The sequence below is a fragment of the Manis pentadactyla genome, chromosome 6 (genome assembly GCF_030020395.1).
Source record: "Manis pentadactyla isolate mManPen7 chromosome 6, mManPen7.hap1, whole genome shotgun sequence".
NCBI classification, from domain to species: domain Eukaryota; kingdom Metazoa; phylum Chordata; class Mammalia; order Pholidota; family Manidae; genus Manis; species Manis pentadactyla.
Genome location: NC_080024.1, coordinates 53,920,730 through 53,943,619, shown reverse-complemented (window position 1 = coordinate 53,943,619; position 22,890 = coordinate 53,920,730).

Below are 22,890 nucleotides of genomic sequence, written 5' to 3'. Positions count from 1 at the left end.
CACATACAGATCCATAGAAAGGGAATTCCAAGAAAAGGAAACAGTAAATAAAAGCATCCTGAGACTAGGGATGCTTGGCATGCTGGGCAGCCAGCAAGGAGGTGTGTGCTGGTGGGAAGTAAACTAGAGCACAAGTGGTTGGATGGATGGCAGGAGTCAGATTTGTGTCAAACTTTTAAGGATTTTGTTCTGTGTGTAATGGGAAGCTCTTGGAGGATTTTGAGCAAGAGATTGATAGGCTCTGATTTATGTATTAAAAGCACCTTCTGGATGACTTCTTGCCATGAAGTTCTTTCTTACTGATTGTGATCCAGCCACACTGTCCTTTTTTCCATTCCTTAAACCTACAAGCTTTTTCCTGGCTGAGGGCCTTTGAACTCCTATTCCCTCCACCAGTGCCTGTCTCCCGATATCTTCAAATGTGTACATCCACTAGAATCCTTGGTCTGTCCAGCCAACCGAAAATACCCTTCCACTCCAGGTGACACTTCCAGTATCACTCTGTATTATCTGTCTATGGTGTGTTGCTCCTTCTCAAATGGAAGCTCCATGAAAACTTGTCCACAGCTCCTAGAACAGTGCTTGGAATAACTCTGCTAATATTTGCTAAATAAATGCATGAACAACCATATCTTCCATAGATATTGTGAAGAGCAAGAGACACAATGTATGAAAAGATAGTGGCATGCAGTTGGTTCCTTGTAAACTATTAATTTGGAGAATTTCAGATTTTTTCCTTCCCAAATATTTTTTTACTTCTTTTTAACTAAACTCTATCTTTTTCTTATTTTTTTCATGCACTTTAAGCAAAATATCTTCAAATATTTGACTCCTTCCAGGTATTTTGCTTTTAATTCAAAATTAACATAATAGTTATTTTACAAATAGATCTAGATGAGAAAAGCTTCAATAAATGTGAATAGAAACTTTGAAATCTAAATAGTCTCTGGAGGTATTCTAGGTCTAATACTCCTCTACTGTGTTCTACAAAGTTTGTTAAAGCTGATGAATCAAGTGTGTATGGAATCAGATTTGTAAAACTACATGTTAATTTTAAGTGACAAAAGTAGTAAAATCAAACATCAGCATTATATAAAGTAAGATGTAAGCCTGTATAGTAATGAGTTATGGCTAGACCCAATATTCATGTTTCCCACCATCTCTACCCCAATCCCATATTTAAGATCATGTCAAAATCAATCTACAGTGTTAGGAAATGGGCAGAGCTTCTGTGCCATCTCTAAAGGATCTCATTAGCAAACTCAACAGACTTAAATTCTGTAAACTATATCCCATAACATTAAAAACAGAGGAGGATCCAGATCCATCACAAATATCTGGGGGCTTTCAACATTTCTCTTTCCTTGCACAAGCAGGGAGGCCAAATGGTGGGCTTGCATTAGTTATGAGTTCCCAGGAGAAACTGAGCTTTTTGAGTTTCATACCAAAATTCTGAGAGTTTCTACCCAAAAAGGAACATTTTTCTGCATAACTCTGCTTGCTGTCAAAGCAATAAAGAAAAAACAGTAATATTTCCTGCTTAACAGAAAACCATCTTTGAAGATACTTGATTCATGACTTGCTAGCTAGAAAAAGCTGTAAGTTTTTTAAATACATCATGGCTCATACTAATTCATCTTCATTTTGCAAAGAAACACAAAAACATTCTGTTATTCCCCTGCTTGACACATAATAGACTATGTAGTTCCAAGTTCATCATACAGTTTAGCATCAATAGCCAACTGTACTTTCTGTACAATGGACATTTAGTGACAATGAAATGCATGTTTAATGAACACATGTGAAAACACCTATCAAATGATTTGTTGGCTTCATCAGTTTTAGGTAGATGTGGAGTAGAAGGTCACTCAGCTAATATCAAGAAGTCATTTCCCTCTGTCCACATATGTCCCCCAACATGCCAGATAATCCCTAAAATGATGCTGAGAAAGCATTTTATTGTAGCATTACTTTAAAATATTAGCATGCAAATAACTCTTTAAGAAAAAAAATTGACCTAAAGTTCCACAAAGGCATAAATTGCTGACATCAAATCATTTCTTAGAAGAAGCCAAAGAATCAGAAGAGGACATTAGAAGTTTGATACATGAAGAGAAGCATAAATGGTTCAGAAAAGGGAGGTTATTTTTCAAGCGACTACACTCTCCCACCTCAAAATCTTGCCAGATTATTAAATAGGCCACACAGTTGGATAGCAAACATTTCTTAAAGCAAATCATGTCTGAGTTTGCCAAATTCTCTATATTTTTAAATTAAAAATAGTACTTTTTGGTGTAAGGACTTACTCCTCATATTCAAAAATAATGAAATATATTGGCTTACATAGTTATACATTTTTTTCACATGTACACAGATTTTGTCAAAGTGTAAGACTTTTCATCTATTTACATAGTTTCAGCAAATACAATATACATATTGTATATTTATTTATTTTATTTTCAATTCACATCTTCCAGAAATGTATGACTATGTACTTGGAGTACTATAAGTGTGTTAATATATATGCACAGGACTTTCCTCCTCCAAAAATCTCCATAAAATACTGAATATTCAATTTCCTAATTATATATTTATGTTTACTACGTGCAGGAAAATCCAACTTCCCTATACCATTACCCTGATGTGATTGTAGCAATCATCTAATTGAAAAGAAGAAAGAGGGAGGAAGAAAAGGGCGGCCGATTGACTCTAATATCAGAAATAAGATGTATTTATATCTAAGAGGATAAAAACAGTTCAAAATGTATGTAACAACCTCTAATCTAGACCTACTGAAAGTCTTGCTCACCTCACATAATTTAAATGGACAAATTAGATTTATGAAGACTTTTACAAAAATTTGGCTCAGGGTGGTCGTAGAGCAGAATGAGCACTGAATTTGCATTCATGGGAACTGGGTCCAGCTTCTGGCCCTATCCTTCCAGTGAACTAAACACTGAGGCTTTTTGTATTTCAGCTTCTTCATCTGTATGTAAGAAGCCAAAAGAGGTCAAGATAAGCCTGGATCTATGCCCAGCCTCTCCACTTAACTAGCTCAGTAACCTTAGGGAAACTACTCAATATTTCTGGTTTCCTCAGCCATAAACTTTCACTAATCCTAGAACTGACAGGATTGTGATGAAGTTTCAAAGAGATAATGCATGTAACAGTACGATGGTCCTGGTTGAAGGAAACATTCTAAAATGGGAGCTATCATTACACTGTTAAAGGGATATAAGAAAAGCCGCCCTACCAACCTTAAACTGTTCTTGTACGGCTTACCTTCTAATAAGGCTTATTGAAAAATATTATACATGTGAATTATTTTTAAAACTATTCCAGGCTGGACACTAGATCAGCATTTGTTCATATTTAATTAATTTAACAAATAAAGGAGTAATAATGCAATGAACATAGAAAAAAAATTGAAAATGTTACTTAGTCATGAATATTTATAGACAAGTCTGCTTCTGCTTAATTACCTTCACATTTTAGAAAAGGAAATATTAATTAAGTTCAAAAATCCCAAATTAACTACTGTAAATGATGTTGTATGTGACTAGAGCAGGAAATGGCTGGCTTATTAAAATTCCCTTTCCAACTAATACACCTATCAATTCAAGTCCAAAGCACCAAAATTAAAACCAATTTGAGAGTTTTACATCAGGAATTTAGAAACATTTGCTGAAAATATTCTAACTTTAATAATATTGTTTAAGTCTAAAATATATTGCTTTTAGTAGATTATTTTTAAATCAAGCATACCTTTTCTAATAAGTTTATCATTTTATAATATCTGAACCTATATAATTTCAGGAAAATGTGTAGTTTAAGATAGAAACCCAACCTGAAATATTTCAAAATATGTTAACATATATTCTGTGACTTTTCAAAACTATGCTCAATTTAACAACAAAAAAAAGATACATTTTGATCCTTTATTTGACAGATGTATCTATGTGTATACTTCAAGGCCAAATTACTTTTTAACACTAAAGAAAATGCCAGATTTTCTGAATTGCTATCAAGTAGATTACCAGGTAAATTTGGGATAAAAAGAAAAGGTCACTGAAAGTACATGAAAATATCTAACTTTTGTTATCAATTACTTTTTTGTAAGGTCAGCAAAAATGCTACATATGTTATCTAATAGGTTAGCCAGTCATTTGTTCAACCAGAATCATATTATCATTTGCTTCCACATATTTATTTTTCAATAAATAATAAGGACCATACTAATTAGTTGCTAGATGGAACTAATTTATAGTCCAAATAATGACCTTGACATAATTTTGGAATCAGGAAAGAAAAATTAAGTATTGTTTAAGTGCATTTATTGTATGCCATTTTTTTTTTCAAATTTTGTAACTTATTTGCTTATAATGATGATTTCATTAAAAGACTTTCAAAATAATGTACACATTGTTACACTCTATTAACTAGAATATGTGATTTGCCATTTGCCAAACAGAATAAATTCTCTCATTTTGCCCAAACAGAATTAAATTATATATACTATCTGATATATCCCAAATGTTAAATAAGTCTTGATCAATTATTCTATTATTTGTATTTTTTAGTATTTAATATTTTTATGAATCTCATCTTTGTCCTTTGTAGTGTATTTTACTAATCTTTTAGGCAATAAAATAATAATACCTATTTTAGGAATAGAAATTTCTTAGTTCGATGACATATCTTCAGAATTTCCACACCATGCATTTACGTCAATGGATGATAAATCTTTGGTTCTTGAAGATGTCCAACTAGTGTATAAAAGCCAATTGTCAAGATAATAACTTGGATGTTTCTCAGTTTCACATTTGTTTTGAATTCTCTGCCAAAGTCATATATTTATCTTTTAGGGGGAAATCATGTTAATGAAAATAAGCATGTGTTTCCAGATCCAAAAGCCAGAACTTACAAGGCAATGATAATGGAAATCAGAGAGTAAGTACATTTGTAATAATTATCACTGAGGTGCATTGCTTCCTTATCTCTATTTTTTTTTTTCCTTTGGCTTTTGTAGTAGTCTGTATTTCTGTGAGTGTGCTCTGACTGAGTCCTTTCAAGGCAGCTGCTCTATTTCCCTTAAGTTAGGAATCCTGGAAGCAGTAGGCTATAGGGAGGACAGCCATCAAAGAACCGGGTGGCTCTCTTACACTGACAGTCAATGAGAATATTGAAGACCACCCAATTCATGCTTTGCAACTGAGCTATACATGATATGTTGATATTGTAAATAGCTCAGGTATAAACATATCAATAAGGTTATAGAAAATAAAGTCTAGTTCCCTTTAATTATATTTATTTCCACTTTCCAAGTACTGTCCTGAAAATTAAATAGAATTTACAGATTGGTGTGATTAACTCCAAGTAGCACACTACTCCACTAACTGTAAGATTAGTTCCTAATATATCACTGACCAGTGTTGTGAGCCACTACATCTTGCTCTTCTAGCTCTATCTCATCAGATAAACCAGCTTTCAAGATTATGAAGGTCGTCAGAGCTGTGATTTCTTTTGGGTAGATCATTCCCATGGTTTAAAAAAGTACCCACACCTTTATACATATAGCTACCAATGGCAGAGAGCATGCTTCCTATGAATAAAGTGAGGAGGTTATTTTTTTTGAGGGGTGGAATTTGTTTGGTTCGGTTTTGTTCACAACATTAAAATTTGACTTTATTTTAATGAAAGATGTAATTTGTCATTTTTAATTAGTAATTTTTAAACAGTGGAGACATCTTTTTAAAAATAAGCTCATATTTTCATTTAAAAAAATTGATGTCTCAGTCTCTCTTTCAGGGTCAGTCAATATTAAACTCAAAATACCTCTGAAAAATTCTCATAGATTATAATATCAGACATAGTTTTTCTGAAATGCCCTTAATAAAGTTTATTTTTAATAGGATGTAGACTAAAGCTATATGGCAATTGAGCAGAGCATTACGAAGCACCATATGGGCTTCTAAACTGAGAAGATGATACACACGGGTCCTGCCAACTGCTCCTCTCTGTCTCTTCTTCCCCACCTGCCAGTCTCCTGGCACATCCTGAATTCTGTCATGATATTGGATGCCTGTGATATAAATTACTGAAATGGTGGTTTCTGTGTTCCTCAATATATATCTCTTAAGCATGAAAAGCAGAAAATAAAAAGAACCCAAACTTTATTAAAAACCAGTGACTTGTTTCAAGTTATAGGACTATCAATGTATAAACCTTTCCAAATGGGAATAAGAGGTGGTAAACAATTAGCTGACCATAATTGGAAACCAGAGCCACGTGATGAACAGACACTGCCAAAATTAAAGCAGAGCAAATTGCTCAGAGCAGCAAACAGACCAGCCCTGACAGGTACTAGTTAAAAACACAGTACAGTTGTCTGGTTTCTATCCTCCGTTTGTCGTCAAGTTTTAAGCATTTTCTCTTCTACAGGAAGAGAGATGCTTCCTTTTTCTGTTTATACTTGCTGCTGCTGTCCAACTTAGACCCTTGAGTCTAGATGAGTTTAAGGATAAAAGTTAAAAATAATCATAAAAACACGAGATTGGGAGCATATCACCAGCTCAGAGGTTTAAACATCTACGCACCTGACCTCGTGGCAAGTAATCAAGGTTAGCTTAAAGGAAAACAGTGCAATGGGGGGAGGATTTATTTGATACATTCTTTCCTACTGACCTGCTAAATGCCTTCTCCTTCTTACTTAAATGGGCAAATGTCCATTAAAATGCTGGATGCATACTATTATTTCCACATTTCCATTTATAATTGCAGTTACTAACTTTGCTTTTCTGCCTGTATTGTTTGTGCCTTCCTGATTCTCTCCACATTTGTCTCTCTGGTGATTCCCACCCCCTCTTCTCCTCTTTCTCATTCTTTTCCTTTTTCCTTTCTGTCCTTTTCCTATGATAGGGAAAAACAAAGAGATGTAATTACAGTAAAAGTTATGATGAAAATAAAAAGGCATAAATGGTACAATGGTCATGTCTAATTTTATCATTCACTGGGTACATTTATTTATTCCCCAGAGCTTATATATCTTACAATTGAAACTTTGTACCTTTTGACAAACATCTCCCTGTTTCTCCTCACCCACCAGCCCCTGGCAACCACTGCTGTACTCTGTGTTTCTATGAGTTTGGCTTTTTTAGATTCCATGTATGAGTGATATCATACCATATTTGTCTTTTCTGTCTGACATTTCACTTAGCACAATGCCTTCAGTATCCATCCATGTTGTTACAAATGTCAGGACTTCCTTGTTTTTATGGCTGAATAATATTCTGTTGTGTACACATTATATCACATTTTCTTTATCCATTCATTTATTGAGACTTAGGTTATTTCCTAAGTTATACATTACTGCCTTGGCTATTGCAGTAATGTAACATTTATTATTTTTATAATTAAAAACCCATATTACTGGTAGTTTGCTTCTTTTTACCCTTTAATATGCCACTTTAGAGCTAAGTCATTCTATAGGCCATGTTTTTTCTTAGTCTATAGCTGTATATTTCCCTAAGTAGTACTATAAGAATTATTACATGATTTATTTCCAAAAAGTAAGAATTGGAAAAGGAAGGAGAGGCACAGATAGAAGAAGGAAGGGCAGGGGATGAAAGAAGAAGCCAGATACTTCTCCCTGTCTCTCTGCCTTATTCAGCTTCTCTGATAATGGCTGCAGCTTTTCAGGGCCTCAGCTCCCACCAGACAATGCCACCCTCTGCAGCCTCAGCTTCTGTCCAGCAGCACCTGCCCTGGTCCTAGCTTCCCCCCCCCCCACACACACACACATAGGCTCTGGTGATGCTTTGAACCCTAGGAGTGGTAGCAGCCACTTGCAGCTGCTCTCCTCTGGGATGTTTCACTCTTCCCTGTTAACTGCCTATGACTGATGTAGGCATGACTGATGTAACTAGTTCCCTCTAATAAATTCTTTTCATTTGAAATACCTAGAATGGCTTCTGTTTTCCTGACTGAACCCCTATGGATACAAATATTATAGTGGAAAGAACCTTACAAATGAAGTCAGAAGACTTGATTTCATGTCTTAAGCATGACTAATTAGCTATAAAGTTTGAGTCAGGTCATTCAACCTCAGGTTCACGAAGTTCCTTATGGCTCAAATAACATAGTTTACAGTGAAAGCTCTCTAACTCACCTCCATTAACAGACTTGTCAGGTTCATAAAAGCTCTCTATTCTTCTGAATCAAGAAAGTGGCACAGCTAAAGCCATGCTGCTGGTACCCCCTCCAAGAGGCCACTCCCTGGATAGTGTACGGTGTTTTTAGTGGCCCATCTGTTCTGGAAGGTAAGGAGGTGAAGAAGAGGTTGAGCCGAAGACAGATATCCCATATTAGGAGGCTATGCTTCCGAAGGCTGCTATCAGGCCCTGTGAAGAACCAACAACTGGGCATCCCACAGCAGTGCCAACGCTGGAAAGCCTGCCATATAGGTGGGAGCCACATCTGGCAATAGATGAAGAAGCAATTTCACCACCACCTTTAAGGGCTGGTTCTCATCCAGGAGCAAGAGTTAAATCGATCACGAAGCAGATAGCCAACGTGCTGCACACTGGTGCTATAAGGACAATTCTTTTCCCCTCCCTCCTTGCCAAACCAATACCAGAGGAGTAAGTGTGGATAAAAAAGGAGTGTTAATAAGCAAAGTGAAATGCTTTATTAACTATAATTGACAGAAAGTTATATAATTTAATTGAAATGTTATTAAGGAAGCCCACTACCCAGCAGGAAAGATGGGTAACTTGAAAGAACTGCTGTTGAAAAGAGTAGTCAAGTTATTTAAAAATTTGTCCCTTTCATGTTTTTATCCCCAGATTAAAATTCATAATATGGTTACTTTGATTTATATTATTAAAACTTTAACAGATACTTTCAGCTAACTGTAGTCAGGGCTTCTTCAGTGTTGATGAACCCACACTGCAAACAAAAAGAACATGCAGATTGAAAGTGCATTGTCAGGAATTAATAGGCGTAAATAGATGTGAAAATAAGATTTAGCAAAAAAAAGTCCTCATAGATAGCACTGATTAATAATTGCATTTTCAAAATACAGAGGCATTTGTATTTCTTAAATGCTGGGTTTCCATCCCATTGTAGAGCTCCTATTTTAAATTCCCAGCCTACACTTTCTAACCTTTCACCTTCTCACTGTCCATACCTACCTAGTAGGACTGTCATCTCCTAAAATGAATCTCTTCCTCAAGAAAGAGGAGAAAACCAAAGTCACAGGAAACCAACTGAAGCTGATATGATTTAACCCTCCATCTTCATTCATTTGCATGTAAGCAGATTAGGCTCTTGCCTGTGTAATGTGATAGCTACTGGAAGGCTTGCTCTGATCAAAAAAACCCTCAGAAATGTCCTATCACAGAACCAGAAGTTATATGATTAGGATAAAGGCATCAGTGATGCTTATTTAAATTTGAAAGTTAATACATTTATCAGTTATTCTTTAACACCTTCAAATGAATTTGTTGATCCATTTAGGACATAGGACAAGCAAGTTTTGAAGAAAAGGGACCTTCAAGAAAGTTAAACAGCAATGCTTATTGCAGCAGTATCTGAAGATCAGGAAAGTAAAGATCGATAGAGGGATGTAGAAATGAGAATGGTTTGTCTTAAAATAAATATCACAATTTCTCCTAGGATCACGCTTCTGTGATATTTAATTCCTATCATAAATTTAAAATAAAGGTCTCCTTTCCCAACTTTGTGTTTTTCCCAAAGAACTTCCATGAAACTTGGAAAGAGAACTTGTTTTTATAGTCTTCTAAAGTCAATTCATATGATATTTGCTCAGACACCAGAGAAGAAATAGTGGACAGAAGACAAGAACAGAGCCTGAAGTTGCAGATCCAACTCATTAACAGGAAAGGGCTGGCTTTGCTTTCCTTCCCAAGACCTCCTGAATAGTTCGTTGCTCTTCAATTTTTGTTTTTAGAGTACCTGAGCCAAAACCACGGCAAGCTTATTTTTAAAATAGAATCAGTGACAAATGCTGAAATGCCAAGTCGAAACACACAGGATACAACCAAGCAAAATGCAAGAAGGAATTTGGAAGGCAAATTAGGGGAATGTGGGCCCAAACTGTGCCTGCCAATTGTCCCCGTAAACTATGCAGAGGTCAAAGATACACTCAGGAGTTCATTCAAAAACACAACACAGACCAAGGAGAAAGATGCTCCTTCTCTTTGGATTTTTGGGGACTTTTTAAAAAATAAGGGTGCTTGAGCATTTCCCAAAAATTAATGATTTCCACCTTCCTTTGTGGATGAGAACTTTCTCTCAGTGACTCAAGTTCTGAGATAGGTTAGGCCTCGTTAGTACTTTCCTAGTCCATGCAGCATTAATATAAGATATTATCCCCACTTGGAACCAGATTTCTACTTGTGGTTCTGTGCTCCCTCAAGTCATGCTCAGGTGAAACACGACTCCAATACACGTTCTCTAAATGTTTGCAGACCACTCCTGGAAGAGTGTTATGTGTGGATAACCAACTAAACATTTCCTAAGATCACAATATAGAAGACTAAGAGAAAGCAAAGATGTGTCTAAGATTTTAAACTCAACTTATACAGCTTATAATATGCAATGAAGATAACTGCATACATTATAAAAGAAATTAACCTCTTTTAGTTCTCAAATATAATACACTTTGGATTATAGAACTTTGAACCCTTAAATCATCAAGGTTTCAGAATACCTTGAAAAAGCTATTCTTACGGGAAACGTGTTTCAAAAAGTGTTAGAAGTATATCTGAATAGTCTTTTCGAGAAAAACCTTGAAAATATTATAACACCTAACACAATTCCTATTGAAGCTTTTCATAAGAGTCTTCTACTTTAAACTGCAAACTAGAACCATGTTTCTATTAATTCAGATTTTGCCTCTTTAAAATTACAAGTATTACTAAAAATTCAAGAAGACACAAAACCAGTAATTCTGAAAGAACACAGGATATTTAAAAGCCATGTGTTACACATAAATCAGGAATTAATGGTAATATAATCAGCAACATGGTATGATACATAGAATGTATAGCATGTGGCAGAAGAAGAGAGTGAATTAGGACATCAAAATACGATTTGCAGATCTCTGGCAAATGTCTCTAAATATGATCAAATTGTGTACTTAACTGGAAAAACAAATGCCTTATTGCTACAAATCACTTATTATGGATAAGGGCAAAACTGAAGAATTGTTCTAATTTAAATAGACATATAATACAGAAAAGCAAAGCAACAATAGTTCCTAGAGTAGTTTTGCTCCTTTATCAAGTTATTGGGGTTCTTTCAATGAGATAGTGTTTCTTGACATATTTGTGTGTGTGCATGTTCATGCTTTTTATGGACAGAGTTATTAAGCAGCTTGTGCTGCCTGGGTTATATAATCTCATTTGTGCAAACAGTAACATTTGGTTAAGGTAATTGATATCCATACACATGAAATCAGTCAGAAAGTCTGATTATTCCAAATGGCAGTATTATCTTTATGTCTTACTTAGTTTTTCCAAGACGTTTTTGTTTGTACATTAATAATCACTCAAAGACATCAGAGTTTTCATCTGTCTCTGAAGAAAGGAGAAACATTTTTGGTAAATGTTTGATAGATCTTGAAGATTCCTAGAAAAGCAGTATATTTCTGACTTCAAATATCGAGATTATCATAAGATGAGCATTAAAATAAGCACTCTACCTACTAGATAACTCTTACTATAAATAAAATAAATATTAGAATGATAAAAAAAGTTCAATTTCTCTTTTCCCAGTCCAAAAAAAAATCTTGAGTTCTAAACAAAGAGTTTAAACACCATGAAATAAATAAATAATTAATTTTCAGACTTAGTCTGAAACAGATCATTTCACAGAGTATTTCACCAGCCTCTCTGTTCTGTTGTTACAGCTAGAGTAAGACCTCATTCTCCAAGGAAATCATACTCTGGGCAAATACTTTCTCGGCACAGATCATCAAAATACAGAACAATTCCAGACAAATCCTAATGTATTACTAGTTCTGAAATGCTGGCTAAGCAGGTTCTAGCGATCTTGAGATCTTTAATCCTATCATATTGAAACAAAAAAGGAAAAATACATCTGTTAATGCATAACTGCCATGGTCCAATCACAAATCTAGGTGCTCATGATACCTCTTGGTGTGATTCAGGATAGGATAACTGCTACAACAAACAAAATAATTTTCAAGGCTTAAACATAGTAGAACGTTACTTCTTTGGCAGGTAAGAAATCAATGAGTGCATGTGGTGGGCAGCCATCAGGAGGTGATGCAGGAACCCACTGTCCTGCAGAGAACATCAGTCGCTGGTTGGATCCTCTGGGTCCACACAGCAGATTGGAGGGAAGAGAGAGAACACGGAGGCCATGCCCCAAAATGATGCATGCCACTTCATTCACATTCCGCTAGCCAGGAATAAGTCCCAAGGATGTACCAAACAGCAAGGAAGGCTGGGAAATGTAGCCCAGCTGTGTCTCCAGGGAAGAATGAAACAGATTTGAAAAATAACTAGCCAATATCCCCTGTAAACAGAGAACAAACAAAGATCTCTGATCCTGAGGAATTTACATTCTATCTGGGGGAAACAATTAAAAACAAGCATAATAAATTACGAATTGTATAGCTCCTGTAAGGTGATAAATAACACAGTTGCAGGCAGGGTGGGAGGGAAAAAGGAGAGAAAATGCAGAGCAGGAGCAGAGGGAAAAGAGTCTTTTGACAGTGACTGTAGGTGGCTGAGCTAGCGTGGAGGACAGATCACTGGAGAGGAGAAGATCAAAGAAACGGGAGGCCAGTTATTGGAGCATCTTTATCAGCAGTGGCACAATATTAGAGAAGTGATGGGAGCCAGGAACAAAAATCATAAAGAAATGCAGGGTGGGTGTCCTGTGAGTTGTTGGTAACAGCAGTGAGGAGAAGCAGTGAGCAATTCAGCATGAAATTCAGAGTTTTAGAGAGGATGGAAAAAAAAAAGATCTGAAAGCAGCAATGAGGGACAAACCATTTGCCTCCATCTTCAGGCCTCACTCTGTAAAATAAAGTAGAATGAAAAGTAGCCCCTATCTGAGAAGACAACAGGGAAGAAGTTTCCCCACGGGAAAGGCCGGTCTCCACTAGAGCAAGAGGGGACCATTCAGGAGGTCCTGGGGATCAGGATTTTGCTGAAGGTGGATTGGCTAGGAAATCTGGGGTTTTCTGTGATGACTGACATGAACAGGGGTAAATGGCATTGAGATGAGTCTGAGGACAGGGAAACCAGTGGAGAAGGGGCTTCAATATTTAGATGAGATACAAGGGCCTGAAGCTGAACAAGGCATCTCTCAAAGAAGTTGCACCATTTTCTTTGGCTTAATTTAACCCACAATTTGAAGAGAACATTTGTTTTGGAACCAAATTTTTCTAAACTATTTCATATTCCTTTTTAGTGTTTTAAATTAAAACTGATTTTAAATCCATCTTTGATGAAACTCCAGTCACGATTCTCCTACTGAAGTTTAAAGGTACATAAAAATACATTTCTTACTGATATAAACATAGAATCACAGATTCTCAGGGTTTGAAAGTTTTAATTCACTTGGTTCAATCATACAGCTGACGTTGGAAGCCTTTCTTGCATATCATTGCCAAGCCACCTTCTGTATGAGGCTTGAACATCTCCAGGGATGATGTATCTATGAGGTGGTTAAAAGCGTGGGCTCTGGAATTAAGCAGACCTAGATATGAATTCCACTCCACCACTTCCACTCATGTGAACTGTGGCAAGTTATTTAACTTTTTTCTCAATGCTTCAGAATCATCATCTGAAAAATACAGATATTATTACTTAACTCGTAGTAATAAAAGTAAAATAATACACATACAGCACTTGACACAATGCCCAACATATAGACCCTCAATAAATGGTTAATATTATAATTTTTTTCATGCCATTATTATTATTATTACCTCCCAAGGCAACATCTTCCAATGTTGGATAGTTGCCTTAGAAATTTCTTTTTTTCTGCCACTGCATAGAAAAATCTGGTTTCAGAATAGAGCTTGCAAAAACAAATTCAGTGTTCTGTTAGCTTTAATTCATATAAAATTTGAAATTCCTTACAAAGAATGTGCATAATATCATACATATCCTGTTTAAGATCTCAAGATATTCTTTCAAAAGTATAAACAGAGAAATTCTTGAAGTATTAAATTTTTTAAGCCATGTCAATGCTGTCTGGTTTTAGCACTCATGTAAAGTGAGGAGAGGTGAACAAACATAATCTGTTACCTGACATCACAACTGGGCAGTGACTCATATGGCAAATTTAATTTCAGTAGCACTCACAGCAATCGTCTGCCTGCCTTCAGAGCTTTCAGCTGATACAAGGCACTCTGAACAATAAACAGAACCTTCACCAAAAAAAGGTTTCTGTGAAGCTCTTCCTAAGTTCACAGAAAACAGATATCCATGCTACCTGAGTTCATTCTATTATTACATTGCCAGTGAGTGTTTTTGTCAAGATGCTCAGAGCATTTGATAAAAGATGTAAGAAAACAGAATCAAGATTCCAAAAACTACAGTAAGATTAATTATATCCAATCCAGGTGGATACTACTCGCCATAGCTAGTAAATTCTAATATATGTAAATGAACTTCTTTTCTCATGCATATTATCCACTTCTTTAAAAAAACATGCCTTCTATATTATAGTACAGTGGGGAAAAAAATGACTGTGAAAGATCATATAACCCTTTCTTCACCATTTAAGAACGTGTTTTGTTAATGCATACTCTGCACTGAGAAAAAGCTTTACCAAAATATATTCTCAGAAAAAGTTTAAAATGTCATTGTTAGTTATTAGGAATCTTTTTAAATTAGTGTTCTTTGAGTATAGCATACTTTTGACTTAAAAATAAGGCAATCTGCTCTCATGTGGATAATTGGAAGATAGAAGTACCATAAGCTAAAAGGAAAAGAATAAAAACCTAACTTATCAAGAACGAATCAACAATAAAAATGAGGGGATTGATATACATCAACTCTAAAATCCTTTCCAGCTGTAATATTGTTATTCCTTTAAATAAAATAAAATTTAAATTATTTGAAATGGTAGCTATAAACATGGGGCAAACAGAATCTTTGAAAATAAATTTACACCATCTTAAAATATGGTATTCCCACCAAATACCATAGCCAAAAGAAAAGGTGGCAGTGAGGCTGAAATCTCAACAATAATTCGGCTGTTGGGGGTGAGAGGACAGAGAGCCTCAAGAAGCCAGAATACTGTCCTCTTCACAGTTTATTTGTAAGCAATTAAATTGATTTACATGTTATTCTATATAGTGTTAACTAAATTTATCCCCAGAAAATGCACAAGTGGCTTTAAAATATTCCTGTAAGCAAATTAAAGACTAAGGACAGTATACTAACAATAATGCAAACACAAGCAAACAATAAGAAACAGAGAAAGCTGACATCTCCTATCTGGAAATGCTCTTTAATAGCCACATTCAGAGTTGAATGGTCATGGGGACAGTAGTACAGCATGGAAAATATAGTCAATGATTCTGTAGCATCTCTCAACATTAATAGATGGTAAGCGCACTAGAGTGGGTGAGGATATGATAATTTGGGTAACTGTTAAACCACTGTGTTATACATTTGAAACCAGCATAAGATTGTATATCAATGATACTTTAATAAAAAAAATTCCACTTCTTACCTTTCTAAGTTTTCATATTATTTTGTAAGAATAACAATTTCTCAGCTCTGCAATTTCTACATTGTTCCTGCGGTCATCTTATATAGATTCTTACTTCAACTGATCCACTTAATCATGCTTCTAAACTTTTCTATGCCCTGAAGAGTATAATTCAAATAACAGTTTTTTAGTAGCAGATTTTGTAGAGAGAATTTTATACTGCATCATAGCTTAAGTAAATCTAAAAAAGCCTTCATTATCAACTACTGAAAATGGCTGGCAGTCTATATAAATCATTTCTACAAGATTTCCTTTGAAATTCTTAACCGTAAGAACCACAAAACTTTAAAAGCTTTTTAAATTATTATAAAATATGCGGCTTTGAAGTTTGATTAGTGAGTACAAAATGTGTTTTGGATACCACATTTTTCTCTAATATTCCTTTTCTTCATATTATTATGTCCTTTTTTGTGTTTGAGTTGGAGATTGAATTCATTGATGCTTATACAGTTTTGTAGGAATTTTCTCCCTTGAAATTTTTGAAGGGAAAAGGTCAGCATCCTTCTGTTAATTCATTCTCACTAAATGTTTCCAAAGAAACATGAAACACTTTGATAACTATTTTTTATGAGGCTAGTACACCAAATGTATCTATAAAGATTAAAATTATTATATAACAATATTATTGTTTTATGATTTATACTTTATTTTTATGTGTTGCCTTAAAAATAATATATTGGTCTTATCTACTTATTATGCTAACTCAGCATTTGTATTAACTGCCATTCTCTCTCCCTGTGTAACTCTTTATCAGTTCTCAGTAATACAAAATAACAACAATGAATGCTTTTACAATCATCATTGTTATGCTACTAGTATAATAAATACTATAGTCATAATTGCCTTAAGTACATATGAAACCAAGACTGTTATAGGAATTGAAAGATACAAGATCGTGTCATTCTTTGCCTTTTGATAAATATATAATCAATTAAACTTAAGAACATTGACAGAGAAAATAGTAAAAGTTAAACAATGGTTCTTTCATCATGCATGACAAGAATGATTTATAAACGCCATACTGAAGAGAAAGGATTTCCAAAAGTGATAGATGTGCTTTCCATTTCTCAATAAATCATACTGTGCAGCATTAAAACTGTTAGCAGTCTTCCACAAAGGAAAACACACTCCTGCTCCTAAATCTTTTTGGAAAATAAATTTCTGTTGATCGGAAAGTAGGCATGAGACAATGTCAACACTTCTTCAACCCCAGTGACTCCAAAGAGTGTAAAGAAGAGTTTTCTCTCCTCCTTGCATGGGCAACGCATTCTAACTGGCATTGCTAACAGCAAAGGCCAAAGTCTAAATCCAGAGGGAAAACAAATAATAGTTTTACAAGTGTCACTGGGAGCTTTGATACTATACTGTAATTGAGGTCAGCTTTTCAAATGATGTCAGGTTTCCTTATTTCTGCCTAAATCATCAGCTTTTAAAATATATATATATATATATACACATACATATATATATATATATATAACTTAGAATTAAAATCTAAATAAGCTGAATGAGTAAATATTTGAGATAAAAACCTAGTATAAAAGTTCTAAAGTGAGAAAATGTTTGTAATTTTTAAAAGACAGAAATAAAGTCTCTGGGTCTAAGCTACATGCAAACGAATGAAACTGGATCACTGCCTTATACCATACACAAAAAATAAACTCAAAATTGATTAACAACCTAAATATAAGATCTGAAATCATAAAAGTCCTAGAAGAAAACATAGGCAGTACACACTTGAACATTGGTATTAGAAAATTTCTTCTGGATTGTCTCCCCACACAAGGGAAACAAAAGCAAAACTAAACAGGCGGTACCACATCAAACTAAAAAGCTTCTGCACAGCAAAGGACACCATCAACAAAATGGAAAGGCAGCCTCCTAACTGGGAGAATATATTGCAAATGATATATCTGATCAGAGGCTTATATCCAAAATGTATAAAGAACCAATACCACTCAACACCAAAAAAACAAATAATCTGATTAAAAAATGGGCAGAGACCTGACTAGATATTTTTCTAAAGAAGACATACAGTTGGCCAACAGATACATGAAAGATGTTCAACATCCCTATCAGGAAAATGCACATCAAACCACATGAGATACCACTTCACAGCAGTAAGAAGGGCGGATATTAACAAGACAAGAAATAACAAGTGTTGACAAGGATGTGGAGAAAAGGGAACTCTTTTTTTTTTTTTTTCCTCGATAATTATTTTTTATTGAAGGGTAGTTGACACACAGTATTACATTAGTTTATATACATGATAATTCTAGGTACCAGCTATCACCATACCAAGTTGTTACAATATTTTGACTATATTCCTTATGCTATGCATTACATCCCGGTTACTTATTTATTTTACAATTGGAAGTGTGTACTTTTTTTGTGTGTGTGAGGGCATCTCTCATATTTATTGATCAAATGGTTGTTAACAACAATAAAATTCTGTATAGGGGGGTCAATACTCAATGCACAATCATTAATCCACCCCAAGCCTAATTTTCGTCAGTCTCCAATCTTCTGATGCATAATGAACAAGTTCTTACATGGAGTACAAATTCTTACATAGTGAATAAGTTACATGGTGAACATTACAAGGGCAGTCATCACAGAAGCTTTCGGTTTTGTTCATGCATTATGAACTATAAACAGTCAGTTCAAATATGAATATTCATTTGATTTTTATACTTGATTTATATGTGGATACCACATTTCTCTCTTTATTATTATTATTTTTAATAAAATGCTGAAGTGGTAGGTAGATACGAGATAAAGGTAGAAAACGTAGTTTAGTGTTGTAAGAGTGCAAATGTAGATGATCAGGTGTGTGCCTGTAGACTATGTGTTAATCCAAGCTAGACAAGGGCAATAAAACATCCACGTACGCAGAAGATTTCTCTCAGAACATGAGGGGGAAGGTTCTAAGCCTCACCTCTGCTGACCCCCATTTTCTCACCTGATGGCCCCCTGCAACTATGCCTGACTTAGGTTGTTCCTCCCTTGAGGAATCTTACCCGTCTCTGGCTAACCAGTCATCTTCCGGGGCCATACAGGGAAATGTTAAGTTGGTAAGTGAGAGAGAAGCCTTATTGTTTGAAAAGGTTAGCTTTTTACTTCTTTGCAGATTTATGCCCTGTGGCTTCTATGCCCAGCATTTGTCTTGAGGTGTCTTTACCACTTGGAAGAATTATGATACTCGGTAAATTCGACATGTGGCACGAATTCTATTTAAGGGTTGTAATTAGGTAGGAAGAAGAAAAGCTACAGAAGTAGCAGGTGGAAGAAAACATGGGAAGATTGATTATTTCTTTGACATATCTTCTTGTAGAGTAACTTCAGCATGGATAGGTTTTAATCTACTAATTAAATTGCGCACACACATTAACATAATAGGAGTACAGTTATGTAACCAAAGCATACCTGTAATTACCAGCCATCTCCAGTGAAACCAAGAAAACCAGTTAGGCACCTTAGTCATTTGTGAAAACTTATCTATGACATGGTGGATATTGTCCAACTGAACTTGAACAGTCTGAGAGAATTCAGATAAATTAAAACAACCCATTCTTGGGGACTGTTCACATCCCATATGTTCTTATAACAGTAAATAGTCTGTGGTTGTAAGATTTTGGAGTGCTACAATTTGCACTTCTCCTAATTCTTGGTTGAGTTCCAACAGTATAGATCCAGTCAAATTTGTTGTTTTACTGTATGCACAGGCCAGCTTAGATATCTCCTTCCTCATTCCCATGGCAAGTCCAGGAACTGGTGGGATGAGTGCATCTACAGCTGTGGCAGTGCATGGATCTTTGTTGGGGTTTTTTTTGCTGATCATCTTCTGGCATGAGTATTCCCAAGAGTGCTGATGTTGGAAGTTCTTTTTCATATCGTATCTTAGTTCATTTTTGGGGTAGCCAAATTGGGCTTTGATCCTCTGTATAAACACAAACAGACCCTTTGCCTACACTTTTATATGCCCTTTATATCATTGTGTAGAACTCATTGGAGGTCACCACACAGGAACTGCTTTTTTTTTTTTTTATCATTAATCTACACTTACATGACGAATACTTTGTTTACTAGGCTCTCCCCTATACCAGGTCTCCCCTATATACTCCTTTACAGTCACTGTCCATCAGCGTAGCAGAATGTTGTAGAATCACTACTTGTCTTCTCTGTGTTGTACAGCCCTCCACTTTCTCCCACCCCCCTATGGATGCTAATCTTAATACCCCCCTTCTTCTCCCCCACCTTATCCCTCCCTACCCACCCATCCTCCCCAGTCCCTCCTCCCCAGTCCCTTTCCCTTTGGTACCTGTTAGTCCATTCTTGAGTTCTGTGATTCTGCTGCTGTTTTGTTCCTTCAGTTTTTCCTTTGTTCTTAAACTCCACAGATGAGTGAAATCATTTGGTATTTCTCTTTCTCTGCTTGGCTTGTTTCACTGAGCATAATACCCTCCAGCTCCATCCATGTTGCTGCAAATGGTAGGATTTGCCCTTTTCTTATGGCTGAGTAGTATTCCATTGTGTATATGTACCACATCTTCTTTATCCATTCATCTATAGATGGACATTTAGGTTGCTTCCAATTCTTGGCTATTGTAAATAGTGCTGCGATAAACATAGGGGTACATTGGTCTTTCTCATACTTGATTGCTGCATTCTTAGGGTAAATTCCTAGGAGTGCAATTCCTGGGTCAAATGGTAGGTCTGTTTAGAGCATTTTGATGTACCTCCATACTGCTTTCCACAATAGTTGAACTAATTTACATTCCCACCAGCAGTGTAGGAGGGTTCCCCTTTCTCCACAGCCTCGCCAACATTTTTTGTTGTTTGTCTATTGGATGACAGCCATCCTTACTGGTGTGAGGTGATACCTCATTGTAGTTTTAATTTGCATTTCTCTGATAATTAGCGATGTGGAGCATCTTTTCATGTGTCTGTTGGCCATCTGTATTTCTTTTTTGGAGAACCGTCTGTTCAGTTCCTCTGCCCATTTTTTAATTGGGTTATTTGTTTTTTGTTTGTTGAGGTATGTGAGCTCTTTATATATTCTGGACGTCAAGCCTTTATCGGATCTGTCATTTTCAAATATATTCTCCCATACTGTAGGGTTCCTTTTTGTTCTATTGATGGTGTCTTTTGCTGTACAGAAGCTTTTCAGCTTAATATAGTCCCACTTGTTCATTTTTGCTGTTGTTTTCCTTGCCCGGGGAGATATGTTCAAGAAGAGGTTACTCATGTTTATGTCTAAGATTTTTTTGCCTATGGTTTCTTCCAAGAGTTTAATGGTTTCGTGACTTACATTCAGGTATTTGATCCATTTTGAGTTTACTTTTGTATATGGGGTTAGACAATGGTCCAGTTTTATTCTCCTACATGTAGCTGTCCAGTTTTGCCAGCACCATCTGTTGAAGAGACTGTCATTTCGCCATTGTATGTCCATGGCTTCTTTATCAAATATTAATTGACCATATATGTCTGGGTTAATGTCTGGATTGTCTAGTCTGTTCCATTGGTCTGTGGCTCTTTTCTTGTGCCAGTACCAAATTGTCTTGATTACTATGGCTTTATAATAGAGCTTGAAGTTGGGGAGTGAGATCCCCCCTACTTTATTCTTCTTTCTCAGGATTGCTTTGGCTATTTGGGGTCTTTGGTGGTTCCATATGAGTTTTTGAATTATTTGTTCCAGTTCATTAAAGAATGTTGCTGGTAGTTTCATAGGGATTGCATCAAATCTGTATATTGCTTTGGGCAGGATGGCCATTTTGACGATATTAATTCTTCCTAGCCATGAGCATGAGATGTGTTTCCATCTGTTAGTGTCCCCTTTTATTTCTTTTAAGAGTGACTTGTAGTTTTCAGAGTATAAGTCTTTCACTTCTTTGGTTAGGTTTATTCCTAGGTATTTTTTTTTTTTTGATGCAATTGTGAATGGAGTTGTTTTCCTGATTTCTCTTTCTGTTGGTTCATTGTTGGTGTATAGGAAAGCCACAGATTTCTGTGTGTTGATTTTGTATCCTGCAACTTTGCTCTATTCCGATATCAGTTCTAGTAGTTCTGTGGTGGAGTCTTTAGGGTTTTTTATGTACAGTATCATGTCATCTGCAAATAGTGACAGTTTAACTTCTTCTTTACCAAACTGGATTCCTTGTATTTTTTTGTTTTGTCTGATTGCCGTGGCTAGGACCTCCAGTACTATGTTAAATAACAGTGGGGAGAGTGGGCATCCCTGTCTAGTTCCCAATCTCAGCGGAAATGCTTTCAGCTTCTCGCTGTTCAATATAATGTTGGCTGTGGGTTTTTCATAGATGGCCTTTATTATGTTGAGGTACTTGCCCTCTATTCCCATTTTGCTGAGAGTTTTTATCATGAATGGATGTTGAACTTTGTCAAATGCTTTTTCAGCATCTATGGAGATGATCATGTGGTTTTTGTCTTTCTTTTTGTTGATGTGGTGGATGATGTTGATGGACTTTTGAATGTTGTGCCATCCTTGCATCCCTGGGATGAATCCCACTTGGTCATGGTGTACGATCCTTTTGATGTATTTTTGAATTCGGTTTGCTAAAATTTTGTTGAGTATTTTTGCGTCTACGTTCATCAGGGATATTGGTCTGTAGTTTTCTTTTTTGGTGGTGTCTTTTCCTGGTTTTGGTATTAGGGTGATGTTAGCTTCATAGAATGAGTTTGGGAGTATCCCCTCCTTTTCTATTTTTTGGAAAACTTTAAGGAGAATGGGTATTATGTCTTCCCTGTATGTCTGATAAAATTCCAAGGTAAATCCATCTGGCCCGGGGTTTTTGTTCTTTGGTAGTTTTTTGATTACCGCTTCAATTTTGTTGATGGTAATTGGTCTGTTTAGATTTTCTGTTTCTTTTTGGGTCAGTCTTGGAAGGTTGTATTTTTCTAGGAAGTTGTCCATTTCTCCTAGGTTTCCCAGCTTGTTAGCATATAGGTTTTTATAGTAGTCTCTAATAATTCTTTGTATTTCTGCATGGTCTGTCGTGATTTTTCCTTTCTCGTTTCTGATACTGTTGATTTGTGTTGGCTCTCTTTTCCTCTTAATAAGTCTGGCTAGAGGCTTATCTATTTTGTTTA